The sequence below is a fragment of the Prionailurus bengalensis genome, chromosome C2 (assembly GCF_016509475.1).
Source record: "Prionailurus bengalensis isolate Pbe53 chromosome C2, Fcat_Pben_1.1_paternal_pri, whole genome shotgun sequence".
Classification (NCBI taxonomy): domain Eukaryota; kingdom Metazoa; phylum Chordata; class Mammalia; order Carnivora; family Felidae; genus Prionailurus; species Prionailurus bengalensis.
In genome coordinates, this window is record NC_057350.1 from 22066695 (window position 1) to 22078450 (window position 11756).

At 34.0% G+C, this 11756-nt stretch overlaps 1 pseudogene; it reads left to right on the forward strand.

Annotated features, from left to right (window-relative positions):
* The first annotated feature begins 652 nt into the window (after positions 1–652).
* LOC122490943 lies at positions 653–1672 on the forward strand (annotated as a pseudogene).
* Positions 1673–11756: the final 10084 nt, after the last annotated feature.

An 11756-nucleotide genomic window follows, 5' to 3' on the forward strand; every position in this document is an offset into this window, starting at 1 on the left:
GAAGACAACATGGCAATTATTTCAAAGGGCTGAGGGATGTAATTTTGAATGTAGCACTAGACATGCAATCAAATATTGTTCATTTTAGAATAAAATAATGTAATTTTTATAACACAAGAAGTTAGATTATAACTAGCCCTAAAAAATTAACAACTCAAAAATTAGACCCAGAAAAACAAGAATGATAACAAATCCAGGAAGGTAGTGTGAGAATGTAAGACACAATATTGAAATATGTCTTAATCAATTTTTTATTAAATGTAAGAATTACTGTCAAAAGTTGATATTGCAATATTATTATAAGTTCTAATTTTGGCTTAAAATTCTAGATAACCTATGCTGAAAGTGAGAACTAGGCAATGGGGAGAATAGAGAGAAATAAAACCTCATTTTGATTGGCAACAAAAAGATGGTTGAATTCCAGAAGTTATGTGACATGTGAATTTTAGATGTTCAAAGGAAAGAGAGAAGGATAAACACTAAAAATAAAATCTAAAATGTATGTTCAAACACATCTGGATGACCTACTGTGACAATTTTATCAAGTCATGGCTGTGAGAAATCGACATACCACTCTAATTAAGAGACCACTGCCCGCCTGTTTGGATGGGCCAGATGTCGGCAGCCAGGCTGTGGGGCTGATTTGCCCCCGATGGATATGTGGTCCTTGGTTGCTACAGGTCTAGGTCCTTACAGCAGTGCCGGGTGCAGGGCTGAATATGGTGATGGTCTGCTCACCACTACTGAGCTGAGTGATTCCACCATGTCGCTGTCTCCCCTTGGCCACCAGAGCTTCCCTTTTGACTACAATGATAGTGACAGGGTGGATGAGGAAGACCTGGATGAAGATGCTCATGATTCAAAGGCTAAGGTGGCAAGCCTGAAAGGAGTGGAGTTACAGCGGTACACCAGTGTGGTTGAGTCAGACGACAACCGAGAAGAACAGAAACAGGTGCACCTACCAGAAAGCCTCCTGACACCATGGGAACTGTGGTTCATTGGCAAAGAAAAAGAGGAACGTGACCATCTGCGACATAAAGCACTGGAGGAATTAAATTAGCGGCTAGAAAAAAAAAGAAAAGAAAAGAAATTGAAGAACGTTGAAAAAGAAAAGTAATTGCTGAAGAAAAGCATAGAGAATGGGTTCAGAATGAACAGAACCAAAAAGAAAGGGAACCAAAAAAATTAATGAAATGGAGAAAAATGCAGCAGAAGAACTGGGGAAAGAACATTTCCAAGAAAAGGCAAAGAAAAATATCAAGAATGATTAAAGAAAACAAATGCTGAAGGATGTGAGAAGAAAGAAGAAAAGGCTAAAAGAAAAACCAAGGCAAGCTGAATTACACAGAAAAAAAGGAAATAGCAGAAAAAAGGTTTAAGGAATGATTGGAAAATGCAAAAAAATAAACCTTGTCCAGCTGCAAACAGCTGTGGCTATGCCGATGGAAATCTTACAGAGTTTCACTGTGGAAATTCTGATCCAGAGCGAGCTTTTTATAATCCGATTCTAAAGACACCCATCCATATGCCTCCTTCCAAGGAACCTAAGGACCTATCAGGAAAGAAGACTAAAAGGACTATGATAAGTCGGTCAGGTGGGTAATTGTCTCTGGTGGTTCAGAAAGCCAGAAGCAGTGTTTGCCTTGGGAGTCTGTGCAGAACACAAAGATAGTGGCATTGAATGATTTTACCTGGAACTATGTAATTTTAAAATTAGAATAATTTTTCCCTGCTCAGTCAGCCTGTCCATATTCGATGTGATTACTGACGAGTTCAAATTTTTGCTTTGTGTATGTTGTCCTTGGACTTAATTTAGGAAGATATTTTATATATCTTCATTTTTATAAGTGCTTTAAGGTTGATCTTCACATATTGTTTCACACTATAAGTGTGTGAATAACAATTGTGTTTATATGTAGTTTGCATTAAAACTATACTATGATACTAATAAAACCAACAATTTATATTGTGTTAAAAAAAGAAACCACTGACTATGAAGAGATATGTGTTTAAATACATACATACATGCTTTATTGAATGTTGTATAATAGTGTTTTATTAAATGTTCTACTTAATAATACAAATTCATTTTTTCACATACTGTATTCACTCTAAAATTTGACATAACAAAATTGAGATAATTCTGTTCTCTCTGCAAATTTTCACTCATTCATTTGACCTAAGTATTATCTTTAATGACTATTTAGGTCACCCTTGAAATATTTTGCAATTGACAGTTATAAGCCTTGGTAGGTAAGATAAAAAGTAATTAGTAAACTATTGTTCCCTACACAAGGAACAGAAATCTGTCACACAGAATATTACTATTAATCTTAATCATTGATATCCTTATTTTTATTTTCAGTATTGATAGAAAAAATAAGTTATTTCAGGATTTTAACTTTTATTATTTTGAGACTGCACAACATTTCATTATTTCATTATAATAATATTCAAGTATTTTGTTATTTCCCTGCTAGAAAGTGTTGAAATAATTATATTCCTGTTGTAGTTATGCTGCTGTGAATATTCAGGTTTACTTAAAGCAGTGTTTATATTAGTGAATATTGAAGTTCAGTTCCTACCAATTGAATTGGTCTGTAAAAGGCCATGAGAAATCTAATGCTTAGATTTTTTTTAATTGTGAAAAAGTGTAAATTACTCAATTACCCACATATAATTAGTTGAGACATTGTTGACACTTTCAGTATTCCACTTTATTTATTTATTTATTTATTTATTTATTTATTTATATTAAATATAATTTGTTGTCAAATTGGTTTCCATACAACACCCAGTGCTCATCCCAACAGGTGCCCTCCTCAATGCCCATCACCCACTTTCCCCTCTCCCTCACCCCCATCAACACTCAGTTTGTTCTCAGTATTTAAGAGTCTCTTTAGTATTCCACTTTAAAAGATACTGCATACACATGAAAAACAAAATCACTCTAGAGAAAATTGCAAGTTAATGTTTCCTATTCTGTTCTTCAATGGAAATAAAAATGAAAGGTCAATAAGAGGGTCAGTGACCTGAAGTTAAAATGCAATATCTTTTGAGGGGAGAAAATAATAAGCCTAGCACTGAGTAACCTCTCTATACTTCTGTGGCCAGACTAGTAAATTCAAACCCCAGGACGGCATTCAGAGTAGCTCCCATTATTCTCTCCAATATTGTTTTACGCAAGGACTCATGAATTTTTACCTGATAGCTTCACCTAAAAACATTTTTAACAGCTTACAAATCATATCCCAATATGTCATTTAGTATTTTGATGGAATAAAAGGACAAATTTGATATTTCCAGGAACATTTAAACCAGTATTTTTCCTTGTATATTATTTGCTGTACATATCACACTGTTCAACATTTCTTTTTTTTTTTACAGATTTGTTCTCTTTCGAAAAAAGAAAAAGAAAAAAGCTGTAATCAGTATTCTTTTGTAAATCTTTTTTGTAGAAGAAAAACAACTAAACTAAGATGAGAATATATTTCATTCAACTGAAAATTTATTTCCAAAGTATCTGTAGTATTTTATATACCAATTAGCAATGCATAAGAATTCTGGACTCTACTTTCTCATTAATATTTAGTGCATCGGGGTGCCTGGGTGGCTCAGTTGGTTGAGCGTCCAACTTTGGGTCAGGTCATGATTTCACAGGTCACGAATTCTAGGCCCACATCAGGCTCTGTGCTAACAGCTTAGAGCCTGGAGCCTGCTGCAGATTCTGTCTCCCTTTCTCTCTGGCCCTCCCCCCATTCTCACTCTGTCTCTGTGTCTCAAAAATGAATAAACATAAGAAAATTAAAAAACAATATGTAGTGTATCAGTTTTTTTTCATTAACCATTCTGATTTGTCTTTTGTTGTGTGTTCCAGTGTTTTATTTTTGTAAATTAAACTATTCTGTTTTCATTGTATATTCATATAAATTTAGGAAGCAACTTTTCTTAGTTATTTTAAATGTTTATTCATTTTGAGAAAGAGAGAGAGTGCATGAGTCCGGGGAGGGGCAGAGAGAGAGAGGGAGAGCAAGAATCTCAGGCAGGTTCTGTGCTGTCAGTGCAGAGCCCAGCGAGGGGCTCCATCTCACGAACTGTGAGATCATGACCCTGAGCCAAAACCAAGAGTCGAATGCTTAACTGACTGAGCCACTTAGACACCCTTCTTATTTATTTTAGAAAAGCTTTCTGGAATGTTTATTAGGGTTGCTTTTAATCTATAGGTAAATTCGGGGAAAACTGACATCTTAGTAGTATTGTTGTCCAATTCTTGAACATAGTGTATGTCTCTATTTGTCATCTTTCCTGTTTTGGTGGTATATTTACTATTTAAAATTCTATATTTTTGCATATATTTATAATCTATTTTTAAGTATTGATACTTGTTGGTGGTATATAGAAATAAAATACAATTGTATATATAATTATACATGTATAGAGTTATGTATATATATTGTGTAGACAAAATACATGCATTTATTTATATGTGTACACATACAAGGAGAAAGAAATGGGTCATGTTTTACCATAATTGTATGCTATTTTAGAGCATTAAAAGAGGATGATTGAAATGTTTCTTAAATGCCATTTACTAAACCTGTAAATTCATAGATCGCAAATCTTTCTTGGTAAGTCTTTTAATATTGTTTTACTAAATTTTGTCATTTAATCTTGGAAATAGAAATATTCAAAAAGACCGGATCTTCCTCCTGAGAAGCAACATTTCATTTCTTTTTGTCAGTATGTGCACTTGAGAAATGCATAAGATGCATGCTGATTCTTCTGTGAACATTCAAAAATAAAAGGGGATGTGCTATGTTTTATGTGTTTTCAATATGTCTGTTATATTTATCTGATAATGTATATTTGAAATGTATATTTGAATGTGTGTACTTGGCCTTTGATTCATTTCCACATGTGTTATCATCATAGTAAGGAAACATGTTGGCTTGTGTTTTAAATTCTGTCCTCTCTTGACCTAACCTGATACTTGCTATCATATAATTTTTACTTCTCTTTGTGAGAGTTTCCTGATGACTCAGTGAATGTAACTCGTTACTATACAATGTTATATTTCTGAGAATGTCTCAGTTACTGCAATTCCTATTCCCTGACCAGCTAAACATAAACAGTTGTTCTTTATGTAATGATGTATTCTGTTAGGCACATAAAACAGCCTACAGACATAATTACTAAGCTTCTGCCAGCAAGGCGTTCTATTCTTGGTGTAAGTAGAGAAAAAAATACAAAAAAGTTATTTTACAGCATTGTTATTTGGTTTATCATATTAAATTATAGTGTTATTCCAAGTTTCAATATTTTTACTCCTTGACATGGGCACTGTTATTGGAAATTATGAAAAGATAGGAACAAGTTACAAGATACAGATATGTGTACTAGTTAAGAATATTGCCTTAAAAGTTAGACCTAGGTTTGAATTCATTTGTACGTTTTTCTAGTTGTGGAAACTTTGGACAACATTTTAAATCTCTCTTGATGTTTCAATATTCTATAAAGCAGAGATAAGAAAAGTACTATGTTTATTACTTTGAGGATTATTAGAGGCAATAAATGTAAAATGTTTATCACGTCATGTACCAATGTATATTACTTACCTTTTATTTTTACCTATTATTCAAAAAGACTTTATCAGGGTCTCCTGAACAGATTTAATTTTATTTCAGAAGCCAGATGTCTTGAAGATATACCAGTTATCCTTTCCTGTATAGCAAATTAACACAAAACCCTAAGGCTTTAAAAAACCAATTTATTTACTCATAATCTTGTATGTCAGCCCTGTGGAATGGGCTCAGATGGGCAGCTCTTTTGGAAGTTGTGCCGTGGGTCACTGGTAAGCCATAGTCATCTTGTGACTCTATGATCCTGGATGTTCTAAGATAAACTTAGATGTCTGATGTTGGTTGTTGGCTATCAATAGGCAGTCTGATGGTAGCTCTAGAGGAGCTCAGCAAAGATGGTCCTTCATGTGGTCTATAATCCTTCAATCCAGTGCACAGGGATTATTTGCATGGCATCTTGAGAACCACTTGCCAAGAGGGTGAGAGTAGAAACTTCCAGTCCTCTTCAGGCCTAGCATCTGAATTCCCTCAATGCATGTCCACTACATTTTGTCAGTCAGCACAACTTACAAGACCAATGCTGATGCTGCAAGGTGGAGAGATAACCTCCATCCCTTGCTAAGAAAAGCAGCAGGAAAATCCCATAGCAAAGGGAAAGGAGGAATCTGTAGTTATTTCCTGCTTCAATGAAATACACAAGCTTTATGTTTTAGACTCTGTTTCACAGAATATATACCCTGGACTCATTATGCTAACAAAGCATTTGCCAGTTCTTTATTCTCTATCTCAATGGAATAACTCTAAAATATTCTGAAAATGTCAGAAAATTCATGAAAATCTTCTTCCTAATAGAGGTGAGAGGGTGATGGTTGGTACTGTTAGAGTATTATTAAGAAAATTTAGCTTTCACTTTTCTGTCAAAAATAATCTCATTCACATCTGCAAGGATTTCTTTTATGGAATTATTTTCACCAGTGTAGTTGTATACAACAGAAATCTATGAAAATCAATGAAAGGCTTTATATATAAATTATAATAAACCAGTAATATTTAACACTCTGACCCAGTAAATTGTTTTGCATTTACACAACTATTTACTTTTGTTAGAAAATGACAATTGTGGTGTCATTTTTTGTTTTTGTTTTTGTTTTTTTGTTGTTGTTTTTTTTTTTGACAATTGTATTTTTGTGCTCTCTCTGTGCTGATCATTTTTCTGATTTTTCTAGGATCAAGTTATCTTTTTTAAAAACGTTTTTATTTAAATTTCAGTTAACATGCAGTGAAATATTAGTTTCAGGTGTACAATATAGGAATTAAATAATTCCATACATCACCCAATGCTCATCACAAGTGCCCTCCTTAATCCCCATCAACCATGGAACCCATCCCCCACCACCTCCCCTCTGCTAACCATCAGTTTGTTCTCTATAGTTAAGAGTATATTTCTTGGTTTGCCTCTCCCTCTCTTTTTTTTTTCTCTTTGCATGTTTTATTTCTTAAATCCCACATATTCATATGGTATTTGAAATCATATGGTATTTGTCTTTCTCTGACTGACTTAGAAAATGAAATCATACTTTGGAAGCATGTACATTATTTCACAATTTTAACTATAATCCCTCTTTATAAAAAATTTAAAGACTATGACATTTTTCAGTAACCTAACTATTAAGAGATAGCCATAGCTAGCATATTATTTAAATAACCTTTAAGTTTTTCAACTCCATAGGTTTGTCTTTTATACACTTTAGGTTTTTACCATACATTAACTTGTATATATTGCTATTCTTTAACTTTAGGACACTTTTAATGTTCTACATATTTCTCTCTTATAGCACTTTCATTGTTGTAATTCTGCATTTGATGAATATACCTTGCTTTCACTACAATGAAAGCTTTCTCTGTCAAGAATGTATTTACTCTATGATCATCATTGTTCCCTGTGCCATGCATAATGCTAACATATAGTAGCACAAAATATATATACTTATAAATGTTGAACAAAAAGGCAAATTGAGTAGTTTAAACCCAACTTTTTCTTTTGAAACTTGAAAACAACTTTTATTTTCCTAAAAAAAGGAAATATTTGCTTATTAGCAATAAATGTTGAACGAAAAGGCAAATTGAGTAGTTTAAACCCAACTTTTTCTTTTGAACAACTTTTATTTTCCTAAAAAAAAGGATATATTTGCTTATTAGCAAGCATCTGGTGGTCATGGAATTATGGTCACAGTTCTCTATAATGAAGGAATAATGAGTTAGCAAATGGTTTACGTTTTTGATGTATTTCTCAGTACCAGGAGACCAAGCTGCTGTTTGTTTTCCTGCAACTTGGCGGTGAATGGGAAGCTCAGAAAGGCAATTGGCTTTTTTTTTATATATATATTTTTTTGGTAATAGGACAGTCATTACTACGTTTCTATTGTTCTGCTTTTCTTGTCAAGGGCAGGCCTCTTGACTCTGTATATTTGCTACTTATTCCATCTAATAGTTGTGGTCAAGCAGAAATCAGGCTGGATATGACTTGTGCACTTGAGCTTTCCACACCCTATTTACCAAAACACAAATTGATTTAGCCTTTGACATGCTTTCTTTGCTCACCCAGAGATGTGACAGGATCAGTAACTCTAAGGAGCTCTACAGGTTACAGCAAGAGAAAAGATTGAGGCCACAAGAGGCTGTGTCCAATTTTAGCTTCCAGTTTGCTCAGTGAGCTCTGCCCCATAAGTGAGAATACATTTTTGGCTTCATGAATATTTTGAAATTGTTATGTCAGATAATAGGGTCTGTGAAAAATTGTGGTATAGACAAATGGGGTATAGGATAAATGGTATCCAGGATTTATTTTTAAAAAATAAATAAAAGGATCATTTTAGAGTCATGTATCAGCCATATATATGTGCCACATCTCACGGAGTTTGTGAACTGTTGGGTAATATTGCTTTTAATAAAATTTTATGAAAGCATTAATTTTGGTTCTTCTGGAGAAATGATGCTGGATAACGAGATTAGAAAACCACGTCTTTTTCTATTCTTCTTATATTGTAATATTTTCTAATCTCAACATAGCTTGCAATCCCATATAGTATATATACAGACAGTACACTGGGAAGAAGTCCAACCCTCATCACATAATCATGCATGATTTTAACTTTAATATCTTATGATTAAATGCCCAGCTATTCTCATATACCTTAAGTGAACATATTCCTGGAAACAAAAACAATGAATCAAAGCAAAACAGACACTAATAAACTTTTAAATTTATTTTTATATTATATTATGGAAAAATTATACTAGATAACTTAAACAGGCAAGGTAAACTTTACTCAATTCTGTTGTAATAAAGGAGAGAGATTGAACTCGGCTCCACTAAAAGAAAAGTAGTTGGAAAAATTTATTGTATTTATTTTTTGGAAGAATTTTTCTTAAATGTTTATTTATTTTAAGATGGGGAGGGTTCAGAGAGAGAGAGAGACTATTATCTCATGAGGATAACATATTAGCATTTCTTAAAAACCTGGTAGCTCACAGAAGAACAAAAATATTATATAACTTGTAGCTCATATTAAATCGCTTGTCAAAGGACTGAGGTACTGATTTATGTATAACACCATGAAAATCCATAATTAAAAACTCATACCCATAAATCCATTTGCTTCTGGATGAGATACTAATGACGAAAACAATATAATAGCCTCAAAATGGTGTGTATATGTTTAGTTTTTATTATATGCTAAATACTCTTTTTAGTATTTTATGTGTATTTGAAATAGATCATCTCTTATTCTTATTGTAGATGAGGAAATTGAGGTGCTAGGTGGTCATGAAAATTTTCCAAAATCTGATAAGTGGCAGAGGAAGTGTTTAGTCTCATGACTAAAATAGAAATCATTATTAACCCCAAAGAGATCCCCCTGTATTTTATATTTTAATGGATAATGTTATTAAGTATTCTTTTGTTTATTGAAATCATGGATTTTACACTTTACATTTTATGTTATTGTCCATCTCCAACCAACTACTAAGCCTGGTTGATTCTATAATCTTAATAAGCTCTTGGATTCATTCATATTTTACCATGCTCTTGCTTTTAATAAAATCCAGGTTCTTGATGGCATTTTTACAATACCTTCCTACTGAATCTTCTTTCTTCATTCTTGTAACCTTTTCATTAATTGCTTCAAAAATATTTAATATAAACTGCATGCCATTAAATAAACATTAATTTAATAATAACTAATGCATTGTTTTTGGCCTACATATTGGTAAATGCCTTAGAATAATAACAGGGAATGTAAGTCACATTGTGACAAGTGACACAATACTGTGACACAGTGATTGAAGAGTGTTTGCAAATGTAAATAGCACAGTGAGGAAAAATCTGAGATACTGAGATTTGTGCAAATATCTAAAGTATCTGAGGAAATGGTAAGTAATTTAATGTGATTCCAGTAAAAAGGACAACAATTGAAGTCCATTGTTAATGGTGTGACTTTTACTCTGAAGTGGGATGGAATGTTTATGGGCAAAGGGATGACTTAATAATACTTGAATCTTAAAGGATGTTGGAAATCTTAGTTTCATGTTGAAGAAAGACCACAGGAGATGTAAGAACTAATATTAATTAAAATAAGAGTCTTAGGGGCACCTGGGTGCCTCAGTCGGTTAAGCTTCCAACCCCTGATTTCGGCTCAGGTCATGATCTCACGGTCCTGAAATCAAGCCCCCTGTTGCTCTCCATGATCAGCGTGGAACCTGCTTAAAATTTTCTCTCTCCTCTGCCCCTTCCCCACTTGTGTGCTCACACTGACTCTTTCATTAAATAAATTAATTAACTAATAATCTAAACTTTTCCTGTTGAAAATAAGAAGAGACTTCTCCGTCTTTCTTTTTCTTGGAACATTAATTTAACCAACTTTAAGCTCTCAGAAATTGTTTTTTGAGAGAGAGAGAGAGGAAGAGGTGCAAGTGACTGAGGGGCAGAGAGAGAGAGAGAGAGAGAAAGAATCCCAGGAGGGGCAGAGAGAGAGAGGGACGGAGAGAGAGAAAGAGAGAGAAGCAGAGCTCAACTGAAGCAGGGCTCCTGCTCTTTTGATGCAGGGTTTGAGCTCACATGATGGGGACTCGAACTCATGAACTATGAGATCATAACCTGAGCCATAGTCAAATGTTTAATAACTGAGCCACCTAGATGCCCAGTTCTCAGTAATTTTAGTCTAAGTTTTTTTTTTTTTGAGAGAAAGTGAGAGAGAGAGAGAGAGAGAGAGAGAGAGAGAGAGAGAGAGAGAACGAGAGAGAGAGACCATGTGAGTGAGGGAGAACTAGAGGGGAAGGAAGAGAGAAAATCCCAAGCAGTCTCTGTACTCTCAGTGCAGAGCCTGACTTGGGGTTGGTTTGATCTCACAGCCATGAGAACATGACCTGAGCCAAAATCAAGAGTGGACGCTTAACCAACTGAGCCACCCAGGTGCCCCTCTAAGTAAATTATTGAATTGCTTCTTTGTCTCTGAAATATATGTAAATCTTATTTAAAGATGAAGCTCTTTTTTCTTGAATTTAATGAACACCCAGTAATGTCTTTCTCAAGGACCTAAGCACCATCGCTTTTAAATCATCAAAAAATATAAGTTCCCTACTGTTTAGTTTCTGTGGGGAGTTAAGTGCCTAACGTGAAGCACCTTGCTTCCAGTTATAAAAACTACCGCCTGTTGTAAAGACATGAAAAATTTATTTTTCCTAAGGATAAGCAAATTAGCAAACATAGATAGCTGTCTCTGTTACCAGGTGAATCTCAGATAAACTGCGTGTGATAAATGATGGTGTCCATTTGTTACTTGATGACTAGCTGTTGTTTATCATGACAACTTGAATGCAATGAGTTTACCTATTTGGCTATTTAAAGGATGGGATTTCTTCCATCTTGGCAATCTCTTAGAAGAGAGCTCTCATCATTCACATCATATTCTAGCTTCATACTCAGATAAATAGAGAAGACATACAGGTGACAAATAACATTTGAAAATATGTTCCACATCATATTTCATGGGGGGAAATGCAAATTAAAATAACACTGAGATACTACTACATACCCACTAAAATGGCCCAAATCCAAAACACTGACAAACATCAAATGGTGTCAGAGATGTGGAGCAACAGAAACTTCCCTTCTTTGCT